This window comes from Pan paniscus, chromosome 5 (genome assembly GCF_029289425.2).
Source record: "Pan paniscus chromosome 5, NHGRI_mPanPan1-v2.0_pri, whole genome shotgun sequence".
Lineage (NCBI taxonomy): Eukaryota > Metazoa > Chordata > Mammalia > Primates > Hominidae > Pan > Pan paniscus.
In genome coordinates, this window is record NC_073254.2 from 136,974,597 (window position 1) to 136,993,836 (window position 19,240).

Consider the following 19,240-nt stretch of genomic DNA (forward strand, 5'->3'; position numbering starts at 1 on the left):
CATTTCTATAGGTTATTTTTAAGTGTAAGATTAGATTTTTCATGGTCAAGGCACTAAATAAAATAGGATCTTCAAAAAATAAGTCTCCATATTCCCCAAATGCTAAGCCTAAACTGCTTTTTTTTTTTTTTTTTTTTTTTTTTTAGGAAAGTCATGTGAACAAGTGCTTGTTCTGAATTTTCATCAGATTTACAAAGCTCAATTAAAGGCATTAAGCCTTCTCCTGAAAGGACGATTGACTTTCTTGATTTATAGCCCATTCATTCAGTCTTCTATAAAACATGGTCCCCAAGCTACAGAAGCACTGTGTCTGACTCAATCACAAAATCAGGCTCCCCTGTGTGCTGGCACATGGGCTCCTTCTATATTAACGTTTTCTTCACATACAAAGAAACCCTACTAAAGAGATTCATCAAGTTTTGCCGAGATGCTCTAAGAGAACTAAGCAATCAGAGTTTCATTTTTCAACTCCTCTATGAAGTGTCCCCATTTCCAGCTTGGCCATTTGAGATTTGAGGCTTCAATCTATTAATGTCATGAATGGATGAGTTCCATAGTTCCACACACCATAGATCTGCAGTGTTCCTTGAAATTGTTCTTAGCTCTAAATAATGTTATCTCTCTGTTCTTTATGTAGATACACTACATTATCCATTAGATGCTGTGGAACTCTGTGGCTGGACATCAGTCCCAATATCATGGCTAAAAAGATGTATCTTGGACCTAGGTTTGATGTAGTTGCCCTGGGTTACCAATTATAATTATATCAAAGGCATCTGCTTTCCATTCTTAACTGCAAATTGATGGAATGAGTTGTGATAACATTTAAGTTTCACGTATTCTTTGACAATTCAATCTAGTTACTGTATTCACTTTCATACAATTTGTATTGAATAACTTGTATTGAACAACTTGTGCTTTAGTTTCCTTCTCTTCAAAATGATGAAAATGATTCCTGGGCTATATATTTAATGGATTACAGGTATAAAATGAAAACACACATGTATCTTGAAGCATGGATGTAAAGAATAGCTATTGATAGCATAACATTGTTTCTGACCTTTTCTTCTCCTTCCCATCCCCAGTGTCACTCTTCTAGTTTAGAAACTTTGTATGCCTTACCTATTACTTCAGTGTAGTCATTCTGGAAAAAAAACAACTTTCCTTCTTCTGGCTGAAATACTACTGATTCCTGAAGACTCAACTGACCTACTATTTTCTCCCTAGAGACTTCCCAGTTCTTTCAGGCCTTTTCTCACAGAATTAATTGCTTACTTACCATGTCTTATGTAGCATTGTTGGTTTTGTTTTTTTGTTTGTTTGCTTGTTTTTTGAGACAGGGTCCCCTCTGTCACCCAGGCTGGAATGTGCAGTGGAAATCATAGCTCACTGAAGCCTTGAACTCCTGGGCTCACACAAACCTCCCACCTCAGCCTCCCAAGTAGCTGGGACTGCAGATTCACCACCACACCTGGGTAATGATTTTTTAAGAATAATATTTGGTGGAGATGGAGTATCACTGTGTTGCCCAGGCTGGTCTTGAATTTTTAGCCTCAAGCAATCTTCCTACCTTGGCCTCCCAAATTGCTGGGATACAGGTGTGAGCCACCACATATGACCCATTGTTGGCTTTTGGTCAGTCTATTTCTTCAATTAAGTTGTAAGTTCTTTGAGGGAAGAAATCCTGGTTTGGTCACATTTTCATCCCCTAAAGTACCCAGCACAGTGTCTTAAGTCTTCTTGAATTGAACAGAATTGAATTGAATAAGGCTAATGAAGAAACCTGGCAATGAACTTTCTATTAATACCAAAGTAAAATTATTGATCTATTGCCAAATTCAGTGGCCAGTTCTTTTTATCTTCATATTTAGGACGTCTTGCAGCATTTGACACAGCAGATAACTCTCCTTCTTGAAGCACTTTTCCTGTAGGTTTTTGAGACATGACACTCTCCTTTTTTTCCTCCCATTTTACTGACTACTCCTTAGTCTTATATTCTGACTCCGCTTCCTCTGCTTACCTGCAAATGCTAAAATATCCCAGGCCTCTGTCTTCAACCCCCAACCCATTGATATAGTTTGGAGGTTTGTCCCCTCCAAATCTGATGTTACAATGTAATCCAACATTTCAATATCAATGTTGAAGGTGGGGCCCGGTGGGGAGGTGATTGGGTCATGGGGGCAGATCCCTCGTAAGTGGCTTGGTACCCTTCCCTTTGTGATGAGTGGGTTCTTGCTTGGTTAGTTCATAGGAGCACTGGTTGTTTAGAAGAAGCCAGCATGTCTCTTGCTCCCTCTCTCACCATGTGACACCCTGCTCCCCCTTCACCATTTTCCATGAATAAAAGCTTCCTGAGGCCTCACAAGAAGCCAAGCAGATGTTGGTGCCGTGCCTGTACAGCCTGCAGAAACATAAGCCAAATAAACCTCTCTTCTTAATAAATTCCCCAGCCTCAAGTATTCCTTTGTAGTAAGACAAAATAAACTAACACACCCAAAAACTAACTCTTCCTACATAATATCATCTTGTCTGCTGGCATTAAATACCACTGATATGCCACCAATCCCATGTTTGTATCTCCAGCTCAAAGTGCTCCCCTGAATTCTGGGCTCATATATCCATTTGCCTTTAGATTTCCACCCATATATCCATTTACCTTTCAGGATGACCAATTTTCAACTTGAATTTAACATGTCTAATGTAAAATTCTAGATTTCCTTCTATTCCTTCCCAAATCTGGATACTCTCCCAATTTTCTCAGCAAATTGATAAAGTCAAATATCTAGAAGTCATTTTCCATTTCTCCCAATCCCTTGTATTCTGAACTCTGCCTGAAAAATGTATCTCACATCTGACCTCTTCTCTCCATCTCCACTACTACAATGCTAGTCAAAGCTGCCATCGCTTCTGGCCTAGACCGAGTTGTCTTCGAGATTCCAGCCTTTCTCCCACAGCCTTTTCTCCACACTGCTATCAAATGAAACTATTGAAGAGCATAAGTCCAATCATGTCAGTTAAACTCTTCCAAAGCCTTCCCATTGGATTAGAATATAATCTAAAATTTCTTCCCATATCGTGCAAGGCTCTGGGTTCTGCCTGAGTCTCCCAGTTTGTCTCCTGCACATTCTTTCTCATACATTCCACCCCTGCAGGGCACTCTCAAGGGCTTCTCCCTTTGCTGCCTAAACACTCTTCCCTCCTCATCCTTTAGATCTCAGCTCAATATCCCTCTTCAAGAGAGCCTTCCCTTACTGCTCCAGCTAAGGTAGTCTTGCCTCTTACCCTATGACCCTCTGTTCCATTATTTTATTTTATTATTTGAAATTATAGCTGTCAGAAAGCATTCATTTATTTTTACATTTAGTGTCTGCCTCCTCCAACCCCTCTTTGAATCAGATACTTTTCGTATTCATTGTATGTGACTATCATTTAGGACAATCCCTGGCCAATAGTAGGCACTCAACAAATATCTGTTGCATGAATTGATTTTCTACTTTATTCATTTAACAATCACTGAGAATGATTTACGTATAGGCTATGTATACGTGCTTATTATATAACCTGATAAAATATGGTTTCTATTTTCAGGGCATTCACAATGTAGCAGAGGAGACAGCAAAATAAACAGAAGTAGAGCACAGTGGGCTGTCCTTGTTGAGGAGCATGCAGGAGCTATGGGCAGCATGTAGCTGGGACATGAAACATAGACCTGGGTTGGATATAGAAAGTTTGGGAAAAGGCTTTCTGAAAGGGGGTGTCTATTAATGCCAAAACAAATTACTACAAATTAAGCACCTTAAAACAACATCCATTTATTATCTCATAGCTCTGCTGGTCAGAACTCCCTCCGGGCTCAGCTGATTCTCAGCTTAGAGTCTCATGGGTCAAAATCAAGATATCAGCAACACAGTGTTCCTTTCTGGGCTCTGGGTTTAAATTGCATTTAAGCTCATTCAGAGTGTTGGCAGAGTTCAGTTTCTTGCCATTGTAGGACTGAGGTTCTCATTCCTTGCAGGCTGTCATCCAGAGGCTGATCTTTATTGCTAGAGACTACTCATATTTTTTTTGTCCCACTTTCCATGTAGCTTTCCAGGAATGGGGGATAAATTGTCTCCCGTGCTTCAAGTTTCTGCAACTTCCCCTTCTGCCTCATCTCTCTTCTGCCTCTGGTCAGAGAAACTTCTCTGCTTTTAAGAGTCCATGTAGTTTACATTGGGCCCACCTGGAAAATCTGGGATAATTTTCCCATTGTATGGTCTATGATGTAAATTGTATCTGTAAAGTCCCTTTTATCAAGTAACATAAGATATTCACAGGTTCCAGGGATTAGAACATGGACATCTTGAGAGAATGTTATTCTACCTACCATAGAAAAGATACCTCACCTAGGTCTTTCAGATTAATTAGGAGTTAACTAGGCAAGAAATGTGAAAAAGAATATTCCAGGAAATAGGAAAAAACAGAGAATCATAAAATCCTTGCCAGTCTTTCCACATGGATGTCTGTGTATGTGGAAAGGGTGTGGGGCCAGGTCTAAGGGTTGTAAGATGAACAGAAGCCAGATGTTGAAGGACCTTGTGCACCACAGGCAGGAGTTTGGAATTCATTGTGAAGTCAACTGAGAGTCATCCCATAGGCTGGGAGCTCATGATAGGATTGTGGAGAATAGCAACCCAGGTAGGGCAGGGTTTGCTGCTAGAGCAGAGGAACTTGTACCTAGGACTGTCTGAATACTTCTGTGATCCAACAAGTGAAAAACTCGAAGCAGCAGATTGTGCAAAAACCTGTGTAAGATGCTCCAGATAGGCTGGGAAGACTCAGGTGCCATGATTTCCTACTTCCTACCAGGACCACGAAAGGATCCCCAACCCCAAATTATCTTACTTGTTGATGTCTGAAGATCTTAATTTAGTTTTAATATTCAAAATTCTCCCAGATAGAGATCAGTGTTCACTAAATACATCCTTCTTTTCTAAAAAATATGCTTTCCCTCCCATCATGGTTCAGCTTATTAAATTGGTAATTCATTCAACAAAAAATACATTGAAGGACTAGTTTAAGTAGTGTGGAGCAGCCATTCACACATATGAATTAGTATTACCACATTTATATCTTCATGGTCTTCATTTTTCTACCCTCTCTAAGGACAAATAAAGCTTTGTCAGTTTTGATCTTGCTCTTAAGACTGGCTTTTATGAATCACCCACTGGCTAATATCTTTCAGTGTTTTATATTGCTGCTTTTTTCAAACTTGTAATTTCAGTCATGGTTTCAAGTTTCAGCAAGTTTTTTATTACATATATATGTATATATAAATACATTTGTACATAAAATATTTACATATGCAGATACATAAAATATATTATACATATATGTAAGCATACATATACATATGTACTATAATGACATATATTTTTTATAAATATCTTTGCAAGATAATAGAAAATTATTCTAAAACCTGTCCACTTCCTAGTCAAGACTGTCTGATTCAATTTTCTTTTCTTTTTTATTTTGAGACGGAGTCTCGCTCTGTCTCCCAGGCTGGAGTGCAGTGGCGCGATGTCGGCTCACTGCAAGCTCCGCCTCCCGGGTTCACGCCATTCTCCTGCCTCAGCCTCCCGAGTAGCTGGGACTACAGGCGCCTGCCACCATGCCCGGCTAATTTTTTGTATTTTTAGTACAGACGGGGTTTCACCGTGTTAGCCAGGATGGTCTTGATCTCCTGACCTCGTGATCCGCCCACCTCGGCCTCCCAAAGTGCTGGGATTACAGGCGTGAGCCACCACGCCCGGCCGTCTGATTCAATTTTCTTAAATGTTGATTACATTCGGTGTGAGGACACGCCCCGCTCAAGAACCCACACCCCAACAGTCACCATCACTGCATGTTTCTAATAGACACTTGGTTTTAGCAAAACAAAACCATCTGTCAGACGTTAAATTAAATGTTAATATGAATGGGTTGGTTTTTTAGTTTGGTTTATACAAAAATTGAAATTTCATTTTGTTTAATAAGGTTTGTATCTAGTTTTGTGGCCCTATGTATATAAGTAACATTATTTTAAGATCAAGTTCATACTGGGGGGAGTTCTTGACAATATTTTTTATTCCTAATTTAAGTTTCAGAAACGCATCTCTATTGTTTTAATTATTTGCTTGCTACCCTTCACAAGACAGGTGGTTATATTCCAGTGATATAATTGAGGGGAAGGCAGGGGAAAAGTGGGGTTACTTAGAGAACTATAGTATCAAAACATCTCTGAATTTGAAGGAAAGAGAGATTATGTAGTTTCACAGGGTCTCTATTCTGAAAATTTCTATACTACAAGCATGCATATTTCTCTTTATTGCATTATACATTAATTGAATTCTATATAGAAATTAAGACGCATTATAATAATTTTTCTTTACAATGAAAAATCAATGCCTGATTTTCTGTTGAAGTTCTTGTGTAAAGTAGAACTTTAAGAATAAAAAAAAACCTGTTAAATCCAACTCCATCCCACATACATCTATATTAACAGATTTAAAACGACAACAACAAAGCCTGGAGAACTTGAATGGCTTATCATACAACTTGTTGGTAGCTTAATCAGAACCTACCTTTTCTATATCTTAGACCCAGACTGAGACAGGCCTGCTTATGACCTGTGCCTAGGGCACTTTACACTTCTCCTTCATCAACTCAGAGTCACTAAAATGACCAGTATTTGCCTTCCCCCACTGGACTCGGAGCTCTGTCAAGACAGGAACCTCTTATGCCGGATTCCTGATGTAGCCCAGTGTTGAGCACATGTTTGGTGAGTAAGAGAGTGGGTACAGGGAAGGGCAAAGAAATGAAATGAATACAAGGAAGGAAGGAAGGAGGGAAGGAAGGAAGGGAGGGAAGGAAGGAAGGGAGGGAGGGAGGGAAGAAACAAGGGAGAGATAGGTCAGGTCTCTAAACCTCGAATCTACTCTTTCTACTATAGCATGCTCCATGCAAAACCTTAAATCTACTGCGTTTTTTGGGATTTTCACTTGAGATTATAATGCTGTCATACCAAAAGGGCCATAAGAATTGAAGCTAGTTTAACATGATACCATAACTGAAGAAAACTTTATGAAGGTAAGACTATGCATATTTCACTAAAACTATATATCTAAGCCAAGCACAATGCCTAGCATGTAGCATGTGCTGAAAACATATTTATTGGATAAGTGTATACAGGCATTTTGAGAAGACGAGGGAAAAGTGTCACAGCCCACTCATACAAATCTGTGACGTCTTCAGCCAAGCAATTCATTTGTTTAGAAAATGAATCACAAGAAAATCAAACACATCCTCAGCAAATGGATTACAGGAAAACTATCTTTAATCCAATATTGCAAGATTAAAATTTACATTTATAAAGGATAATACAAACAGAGGGAAATAGAACGTGAATAAAATGAAATTAAATGCCTTAGTAAAACACTACAGAAAGAAACCTGTTTCCTCTAAAATAAAGATTGGACAGTTGGTAAACTCAAAAGGTACAATGATCTCTCCCAACTGAACCAAGTACAGAGAAACTGCCCTAAGAATGAATGACCACTCTTAACCACTTGTATTGCAGAAGATCATATGCAGATGTTGCAAACTAAGCAAGAGCAATGAAAAAAAAATCAGTGGGAAGAGCAAACAATGGGTGAGTCTGGGGAAGCAGTCAGGGAATGTTGTGGTGGGTTAGTGGTAGGATGAAAGATCTCAGTTATGGTAGCATGGAGTGGCAAAGAGAGAGTCCAGGCTTTGCAGCTGAATAGATTTGGATGGAACATTTCCCAGCTATGTGATTTTGGATAAATTATCTTCTTTGAGCTTTAGTTTTTTAATGCATAAATTAAGGACTATGATAATTGCATTAGAGTTATTTATATAAATAGTTGCTATTTACATAGTCATATGTATTGCATATGACTAATGCAATAAGCACTCATCAACGGTATTTTATTATTATCATTATTATTTTACTATTACTATTTTTCTATTATTTTTATTATTATTTTACTATTATGATTGCCTCAGCATCAGGGATCTTTGAACATAAAGGGGAAAAATGGTAGCACTATTTCACTTTGATATTTCTAGCAAGCTCCTAGGTGATGCTGATGGGGCTAATCCATGGACCACACTTTGAAAAGCCAGGTTGAGCCCTTTTGGAATCTCTGGCCGTCCTCCATAACCACAGTTCAACAAGATCTCCAAGCGAGTCCTATGTAAACCAAAGTGTAAGAAGCACTAATGTAGGGTACAGATCTTCTGATGCAAGAATTCTTTCTACAAGAGAGACTGTGAGGACAAGTTTACTTTGTGCTAAACAATAACAATTATGTTAATGGAGGTACATCGTTTTGAGTTTTCTTCTCCTTGTGTCCTGCAGGAAGAAGGATCAGTTGAGGAGGCAGCTGATGCTACAGAAGAGCTGACCCTCACTCACTCTCACTGAGGCAGCTAAGCTTGACTCCCTTGCTTTTTATAGAACGAGGATTTGAAAACAGCTGGGCTGCTGTGTTCTTAGAGTGTTACTAGCTAGGCCAAAGTGGATCAGCTGTTACTAGGGTCCCTTTAAGCCTTTCTTGTTGTGGCTTGGTTCATTTTCAAAGGCAGCAAGTAGGAAAGGTGCCTAGTGCTTCTCCCTGTCCAATGCAGCTAATTGCCCCTCAGTTCTGAGCAAAAGGCATCCCTTGTGCTTTGATGCCTGAATGTATGGGGAGGTGCAACTGGTTTACTTGTCTGGGGCCTCTCTGGGAGAAATTTGTAGTCCCAAATTTATCATGGGGGTATGTAAAGGGACATGGGTTGGAAACAGCAGAGACTATTTTCCCGTCTGAATCTCTGTCCTTAATCGAAAGTAGAATGGCTTCTACCTCACTATTGGTCAGGCTTTGAGGGAACAGAAATGGAGAAGTGGGAAAAGCTATGGGAGAATTAAATAAAGGGAGAAAATTCAAAGGAATTTTCTAGCTCTGAAGAGAAATTTAGACCACAAAAAGGAGAATCTTGGATTCATGCCCCCTGGCTGCATATTATCAGAATAATCTTTGTATTACAGTGGGGTAAGAACGAAACAGGTCTGCTATAGATACTCACTCATCAATCAGGAGCCAGAGTCTATAAAATAGAGGTGAAGTAAGAAACAGATTAATAAGAGAGCAGTATATCTACAATCTGTCTGGTTCAAACAGCCTCATCCTCTTTTGAGAAGCCAAATCTACGCTCACTACTCCCCCTGCTGGATCTCCAAGAGTAGATTCCCAGATTCATAAACTCCAAATCATTTAACCTGCTCTCTATGAATTAAGCACTTGCACTGAAGTACGCAATGCCATTTTGATGGAATGGGGAGAACAAGGCCAACTCTTATATTTCTGACTGTTTATATTGCTAGATAAAAAAGAAAATCCAGCATAACTTATTTTCCATAGGAAAGAAAAATAAAAGCAAAAGGCCCCAGATGTAGACACCTTGATAGCATTGATATGTAAGTATTCCTAGAAATAATGAATAAGTATTCTCCATGTACTACAACAGCAAGACTTGCACAACTTCTCCTTCCCTTTCTCTTTCTGTAAATCTCACAGCAAGGACAGTGAGTGCTTCCTTCTTTCTCATTGCAAATGGAAATGCTCTCGGCATGCTGGCTTCAATGGCAAGTATTGCATTATTTTAAAAACTTTCAGAGAAAAACAGTAAGAATGATTGAACAGCTCACCACGGGCAAGTAAAATCTATTAAAAGCATTTTTATTCTTTATTTCTAAAATAGTTTGTCATAAACATCCCTCCTTAATTCCTCTTTCCATCTTAATCAGGAAGCTTTTATCATGGGATCATTTTAAAAATTTTATTGTGGATAATTTCAAACCTATACAAAAGTGAAAAAGATAGTACCACCCTCCACACACTCATCCACCCAGCTTCAACAGTTATTGACACAGGTCCAATCCTCAGTGTCTAACTTTCTCCTGTAGCATTATTTTCAAGTATATATCACACATATTATTTCATTAATAAATGTTCTAGCATGTATTCTAAAACATATTAGAATATTATTCATTATATACAGATTAATATATATTTATATATTATATATTAATATATATTTTATATTATATATTAATATATTTTATATTATATATTAATATAATATATATTTTATATTAATATATTATAATATTAATTAATATAATATATATTTTATATTAATATATTATAATATTAATTAATATAATATATATTTTATATTAATATATTATAATATTAATTAATATAATATATTTTATATTAATATATTATAATATTAATTAATATAATATATTTTATATTAATATATTATAATATTAATTAATATATAATATCTATTATATATAGTTCACTATATAGAATGAACATAAGTATAATATTATTACTATACTTAAAATTAACTTTTCTTAATATAGAATATCCAGTAAGTGTTCAAATTCTAATGCCCTATGAATCATTGATTTTTCATAATTTGTTTGAATTAATTTCAAAGTAAGGTTCACAAATTGTGCCTCATTGATATGTATTTTAAGACATTTTAATCTACACATTTCTTCTCCAACTCTCTTTTCTTTGCAATTATTTTTGAGGAAGCCAGATTGTTTGTCCCATAGAATTTCCTCCTTCTGGATTTTACTGATTGCACCTCTGTATATTTTAATAAGTTTTTTTTTGTCCTCTGTATATTGGTATTTGAGCCTAGAGGCTTGCCAAATAGGTTGAATTTTTTAAGCAAGATTACTTTATAGGTAGTGGTGTGTTCATCTATCAAGAGGTATCAAGAGTCGATTACTCCTCTGTCCTGTTAGCAGCTGTTTATGCTCAATGCCTAAACAATTAATTCATTCATTGTGGGTTGGAAGATAATGATAGTAATGATATGCTAATTCAATAATTTCTTATGTACTTAATAACTGGACTATTCTATAGAAAAATACTTATGTTTGGTTACCCAGTGATATAGTTTGTGTAGGAAAGACAAGTTACTAATTTTTACCTTTTATTTACTAGTTATCAAAATAATGAGGTGGTTCCCTAAAACCCTCCAAAAGTGACTAATTAATTTTGTTTCTAATCACGTGTCTTTAAATGACCTTTAAGGTCAGTCTTGGAATAGTTGGGTTTTGACACAATTCACAGGTTTCTACCAATTAATTATAAATTTGCTTTTCCCTTATTCTTATTCCATTTTTTTCCCTTTTTTACAGTGATATGTACTTTCAACCTTTCATTTGGATAGGTCTCTTTTTTCCTTCAGTGGGAAGTTACCTGTTCCTTCTCCCAAAGCCTTAAATATTTATTTCTATTTTTTCTCTCTCTCACCCAGTCTCAAACATAAACCTACTCATTCATGCATTCATTCATTTATTTGTTCATCCATTAAACAATGCCTGTGAGTGCTAACTATGTGCCAGGCATTGTCCTGAAACAGACAAAAATTCCTTTATTATTAAAATTATATTGCAATGGGGAGGACAGGAAACATACACAAGATAAAAAAGACCTCCCACTCCTGTTTTTAATGCCATCCTCCCATTTTTGTTCCCCTTTCTTCCCAACAGCATTGTCATCAGTTTTAAAGCCTTCTGAATTATAATAATGAATGAAGCTATTTTTTTTTGTTTGGAAGTTGGCAAGAAGTTGAGATGCAGGGGAATTGGAAGGAAAAGTTTTTTGTTTTTTTTTCTACAGTTGTGAATGTATAATACTGTGTTTCTTTATGTCGGTATGTTTATACCTAGTTGTGCCTATGTAATAACTTGGCCAATGGCTAATCAGGGAGTTTGGGGGGTCAGAAGCCAGGTCCCTGAAAATGGTATTGCAGAACAGAAAGAGACCGGTGATCACTGGTGTGCTAAATACTCTGGGGACTGGGATACAATTTTTTTGGTATTGTTAATACTTTGTTTCTCTGCCTAAACTAGCATTTCTTAAAATGATGCATATTTGAATTTCCAGGAAATCATAAGAACTACTAATGCCCAGGACATAGATGAATACATCAGAGTTTCTGGGGGATGGGAATGGAGACTGTTCTAAAAGGTCCCCAGGTGATTCTAATGTGTAACCAGAAATGAAAATGTGAGGCTAAACTTTCTGTTAAGTAATGACCAAATAAAGCAAGTTCTTCAATACTGTCATTAGAGGGCAGCACTGCCCCAAAAATTCAAAAATCTGACCTGGCATACATGTCTCATTGCACTAGTTTGATAGACTTTTTTTTGCATTTTAAATTAAATATTCTACTTTTATAAAACTGTGCTTGGGTTCCAGAATTATCTAAGCTTTAATTGTATTTTATAATTCTATAAATTTTAAAGTAATAAAAATTTAAACTTTTAAAGTAGTTCTGATTATAACAGCAATTTCAACAAATTCAGGTCATTTCAAACTATATTAAAATTTATTTCAGTATTTATTTATTTTAACTGATACATATCATTGCACATATTTATGGAGTACAGTATGATGTTTTGATACATGTATATATTGTGTAATGGTCAAATCAGGGTTTTCAGCATACTCATATATTTATCGTTTTTGTGTGGTTAGAATATTTGAATTCATCTCTTATAGCTATTTTGAAATACAAAATATTTAACTACATTATTTTAAGCCAACATTATTTGAAACTACAGACGAACAACTCAAAAAACATTACCATAATAAATAACATTTCATTTTTGATGAAAATTGGGAGAAATATTTCAAGATTTGGCAAATAGTATTAATTTTTTTTTTTTTTTTTTTTTTTTTTTTTTTTTTTTTGAGACGGAGTCTCGCTCTGTCGCCCAGGCTGGAGTGCAGTGGCGCGATCTCGGCTCACTGCAAGCTCCGCCTCCTGGGTTCACGCCATTCTCCTGCCTTAGCCTCCCGAGTAGCTGGGACTACAGGCGCCCGCTACCACGCCCGGCTAATTTTTTGTATTTTTAGTAGAGACGGGGTTTCACCGTGTTAGCCAGGATGGTCTCGATCTCCTGACCTCGTGATCCGCCTGCCTCGGCCTCCCAAAGTGCTGGGATTACAGGCGTGAGCCACCGCGCCCGGCCAGTATTAATTTTTTAAAAAATAACATGAGTTGTCAGCATGATTGATTTCCAATCCTAGAGGCTCAAAGTGTACAAAGTTGGACAAGATCAGGAAATAATAGAAAGGAATGTATTTCATAAACCTGTGTCAGTGTCTGAGAATAATTTGAAGATGTTTGCTGTACTGATTAGATTCGGCAGATGGGAGAATTCTTGAGTCAATAACCCAGCCTGATTTTATACAAAGATTCTCACTTCCTGAAAACTTATGAAAGGACATTATATATTTTTAAAGGCTTTACCTCCAGTCTGCATTATATATGAGTGGGGTTCCTATCATAAGATGGCAGAGAATGTAGTTGATCTAATAAAGATTAGGTTGAAAAAGTGATTATTCCCTAAATCTTTTCAGGGTGGAGAGAGTATGGGTGTCAACTTGGTGGAGTGCTGTTTGAGAAGTAGCATTAGGTTTACTTAAACATGGATTTTATGGCACCATATGGATCAGATCTTTCTTCCCTCTACTTTCACTTGTTGTCAATACATACGTTTAAAAAGTAAGAACTCTTCTAAGAACTGAAAAGTCCCACAACAGAAGTCTATTTATCAAGGGCCTCATTTTACAATGAAACTTATCTGTCTCATTGTTCTGAGTACTGTATAAATCTAGTTATTTAAAGAATCAATGCAGCAAACCCAGAAGTAGTAACATTTTTTTATATTCATATATGTATAGTCATTTGGATATAGAAACCAACTTTATACACACACGTAAACATACACACATACCCTCACCAATGGACTTTGGGCTTTAATAACATGATGTTTCTATTAAAATTTAAGTTCCATCCACACACTATGCCAAAAAGTCTCATTAATGTAAAAATGATTATTCAACAACATAGCCTCAAAATTCACAAACATTGCAGCTTTTTACTCCAGAGGTCCTTATATACATGGGCAAGACTTCTCTTCACTGCAGATATTCCACTGCATCCTTGTAAGACTTGAACTAGACATATATAAGATTATAAACTAGTTATACCCACATTTATGTAGTAGAAATTTGTTTAAAGCACAGTGAGAAAGGCAGCAAAGACCAAAGACACCTACCCTCTTATAAATAATATTTCTCTTCTTAGGTAAAATAGATTTGTACCTGATCTTTCTAGCGAAAATACTTTTCATCTCTAAAGATGCCAAACTGCCTGTGTTGTGCTCATTCTTCAGCGTGCATGAATGAAAACATGATAAAACATGGTGTTAACAGACAGCAGAAGAGGCTTGCTCGTAATGGTGCAAGGACAATGAGCATTCCTAATCCCATGCTTGGAACACTCTGCTGCCCCCACATCTGCTGGTCTCCTTTCCTATAGTCACGGGAGCTATTTGGCCATTTTGCTTAAGCGCACACAAGTCAACTGATTCCCCAGTCCCTTTGCCACAGGCCTGCAAGCGTAGGATGGAAAACAATTTCAACATTCGCTGCTTGGACTGCCGCCCTTAGAAGCACATTTGTTGTTCATACATGGTCTTTTGGCTGCCTTCTTTCCCAGCCATCTGTTAAAGGAGACATTGTGCCTGCTCTGATGGGATGGTGCCACTATTTCTAAGAGACTCACAGAGTGTATGTGTCTTAACTACCTGGGCTTTACAAATTTCAAAGCACATTTACTGATTGGTATTGAATTTTAAAAGCAATGCATAATATTTGTTGGTTTGAAAAAATCATTATTAAAGACTATTTCTTAAAGCAGTTTTAGGTTAGCAGTAAATTGTGAGGAAGGTTCCCAGATATGCCAAATATCCCTTCCCCTACACATACATTTTAAAACTCTGTAGAGCTGAGAAATAAGTAAGGGCTACATTCTGTGTCCAGATAACTTGTGAAATTCCCAAAAGAACCATCCAGATCTCCTTTTAGTGGGGGCAGACAATGATATTGAATGCTGCTTTTTCCATGATTGAATGCAGGATATAAATACAGCTGTATGCATCACTGCTTTCTCCTTTCATGTGACCAGCTCTGAGAAAACAGTGACTATACACCTGTTATCCTCTTATCCTCAGGGCTACACATGTCTCATCAATTCACAGAGATCGTTTATACACTCGGAATAGTTGATTTGTGTATAATTGATTATGCTTCAGTCCATGAGAGCCAAATTTTCATTGGCAAGCCATATTAGCACTGAGAGTTCATGTATGTGGTAATAGATTTGCTCTATGACATTCCCAAGGACTGGGATTGCCTTTCCAAAGACGGTTGGGTTGAGCTTTTTGTAGCTTTCAGCTTGTACATTTTTGAAGTTTGCCATTTCCCTTTTCAAGTTTCCGATGTGCTTTTCCCCAGATTCCTAAGCATTCCCGGGCAGAGTCTGAGCCTGTCCCCAGGTCTCTGTCAGGTTTCATCTTTCCACTGGATAGGTCATCATGTTTTGCAGCCAGCTTGTGTATCCTTCTGCACTTGGCTGATGACCATTTCACATATTGACATCTGGATCGGAAAGCAAAGCTAATTTGGGAAGCAAGACTAACAAAGCCAGCCAAATACCACCTGAATGAACTCTAGCACTGACTCAAACAATAAAAATTGTTATTGTGTGTGATTACCACCAAATTTTCTCATTTCTAAGTCTTGTTCCTCCAAAATTCCAGTTAAAGTAATAATTTCTTAACTGAGACTAACACATTAAAAGAATAATCTAAAACCATGTATTTTTTTGGTAAAGGATTACCAAATTTATAGTATTGTGTTCATGCTCAGGACTAGATGATTATTATTTATCTTATATAGAAAGTAGAATCTATCATCTTTTTAACAAACAGATGCGGTAAGTGATGAAGATACATTATCTCACTTCATCCAGGGGGATTTTGTTCAGGTGATGGGTAGCTGTAAGTGAAATGGTTGCATATTGTGTGAAGAGCAGTCCTCATGCAGAGTGCCAGGCTAGGCAGGGAAGATCTAGAAGAGGAGTAACTGGGTGGAAAGGGCAAACAGCAGAGGGAAGTTCTCATGAGCTGAACAGTGGTAATGGGATAGCAAGCAGTGAAATGAGCTCACTGACCAGTTCAGGAGAGTGTAATAGGCGCCTTGTAACTGAGGATGAGCAATCTGATCTCAGAGCCCCATGCAACAGGAAGCTATGACTGGTTCTGTGTACTGGGCTAGGGTGTGGTAATCCAGACTAGTTATGATCTGTTTGTGTTCCCCCCAAACTAATATGTTAAAGCCCAATCCCCAGTGTAATGGTATTAAGAAGTGGGGCCTAATCAGGTAATTAGGTCACAAAGAGAGAGCCCTCATGAATGAAATTAATTCCCTTGTAAAAGAGCCCCCAGAGAGGTCACTGTAGCTTTTTACCGTAACTTCACATGTCCCTTCTGCCATGTGAAGTTACAGTGAAAAGACTGCCATTTATGAATCAGGAAATGGGTCCTCACCAGACACCAAGTCTGCCAGTGCCTTTATCTTGGACTTACCAGTATCCAGAACTGTGAGGAGTGTTTGTTGTTTCTAATCCACCCAGTTTACGGCATTTTGTTATAGCAGTTTGAATGGATTAAGACATGAATTAAGGCTTAGGCTGAATGTAGCCTAAAAAATTACATCACAGTGGGACAGAGCCTAGGAAGGCTTACGGCTGATTGCAAACCTGAGGTGTTCTAGCCCACAAACGGGTAGTTAACTGCCTCTGACAGTGAGCTCTGAGAGAGAAGCACCATGTGTATCTTTCTTGTACATCATTACATTTCCAGGGTTGAACACAGAACCTAGCACAGTCATATCCTCCATAGTGATGTTTTGGTGAACTATGGACCACATAAACAAAGGACTATGGACCACATAACATTATACAAAAGCTGAAAAATTGCTATCGCTTAGTGATGTTGTAGCCATTGTAATATCATAGTACAATGCATCACTCACACGTTTATGGTGATGCTGGTGTAAATAAACTTCCTGTGCTGACTTTTTAATAGTTATTTTACAGTGTACCCCTATTTATTAAAAAAAAAGTTAACTGTAAAACAGCCTCAGGCAGGTCCTTCAGGAGATATTCCAGAAGGCATAATTGTCTTAGGAGATGACAGCTCTAGGCATGTTTTTGTCCTTGAAGATCTTCCAGAGGGACAGGATGTGGAGGTGGAAGACAATAATATTGATTATCCTGACCCTGTGTAGGCCTAGGCTAATGTATGTGTGTGTGCCTTAGTTTTAACAAAAAAAGTTTAGAAAGTTAAAAAAAATTAATAAAAAACTTATAAAGTTATAAAGAAAGGAAATGTGTGTTTTAAGCTAAATGTTATTACAAAAAAGTCAAAAAGGTAAATTGAAAAGTTTATAAAGTAAAAGTCACAGTAAGCTAAGGCATATTTATTATTATTTTTTAAATCTAGTGTAGCCTAAGCATACAATGTTTATAAAGTCTACAATGATGTACAATAATGTCTTTCACATTCACTCACCTCTCACTCACTGACTCACTCAAAGCAACTTCCAGTCCTGCAAGCTTCATTCATGGAAAGTGGCCTATACAGGTGTTCCTTTTTCATCTTTTAAGGTAAGATAAATTTTACCGTACCTTTTCTATGTTTAGTTATGTTTAGGTACACAAATACTTCCCATTGTGTTACAATTGTCTACAGTATTCAGTACAGTAACATGCTGTACAGATTTGTAGCCTAGGAGCAACATGCTATGTAGCCTCAGTGTGTAGTAGGCTATAGTATCCAGGTTTGCATTAGTGCATTCTATGATGTTTGCAAAATGATGAAATTGCCTAATGATGCATTTCTTCTGAGAAATGCATATCCCCATTGCTAATCAGCTCATGACTGTATATAGTAGGTGCTCCATCAATATGGTTGAACAAGTGAGGGAGTAAGAGAAAAGAGTTTTGTGTGATGGTTTGAAGAAAAGAACACTAAGAATTGCAATGGAATGGCTTTTTTGTGTGAATGGCAGTTATTATTCCAAAATTCCTTGGGTTAGGACCAGAGGTAAATTTGCCACAGCTTCAAAAACTTAAACTTCAGGGACCCTTGCTTGCACAGTCACTCGTTAGGATTGTGGTAGTGACTTACTAATGAGCACATGTGTCTTCTGTTCTTGTAAAATTAATAGAAAAGAAAGACATTTTAACAACAATCGATAAGACTACTGTCTTTTTCTACTCTTAATTTGTCTGGCTCATGCTTACCTTCAAGTCGTAGTATTGAAGTAGCTGGGATCCTTTTTTGAATCTGGCTACAAGGAAGTTACATTGAGGCTATATTTAGTTTTGGTTTAGCGATTTTCAGTAATTTTTTAAGTGTAGTTAAGTTACAGGGATACTCATGCCCACAGTTACAATTCACCTAGTGTTGTGACAGAAAAGGCCAGGAGCAGAGGAACTCTCAGACAAAACCACCTACTTCCAGAGACAATGTTAAGTGTCTTACTGTGCTAGTACCCAAAGAATGTGTGGCAGAGGTGAAACAAGTTTTGAATTGTTTAGAGCTAAAATCTAGTTCCGTGAAATTGTTTTTCTCTTATATCATGTGTAGATTTAGAAGCCAGGTTTACAGTTCTCACTAACACCTAATCAAAGTGAATTTATTCCCCTTGAGAATGTACTCAGTAATGCAGTATAGAACATTGCAAATTCCAATTCACTACATGGCTTTTTTTTTTTTCTTTAAGAGACAAGAACTGGGCACAGTGGCTCATGTCTTAATCCCAGCACTTTGGGAGGCTAAGGCAGCAAGATTGCTTGAGGCCAGGGGTTCGAGACCACCCTAGGTAACATAGGGAGACCGTGTCTCAAAACAAGGAGAGAGACAGGGTCTTGCCTTGTTGCCCAGGCTGGAGTGTAGTAGCGTAATCATGGCTCACTGCATCCTCAGCCTCCAAAATGACGCAATTCTCCTCGCTCAGTCTCCTGAGTAGCTGAGACTACAGTGAGTGCCACCATGCCCAAAGAATTTTTTTAAATTTTTGTAGAGACCAGCAGTTTGAGACTAGCCTATGCTGCCTAGGCTGGTCTCGAACTCCTGGCCTTAAGCAATCCTCCTACCTCACCCTTCCAAAGTGCCGGGATTACAGGCATGAGCCACCACACCCAACCCATATTTTTTTCCTTTTTGACAAAAGTTTTATAAAATATAATTTATCAGGAGTTT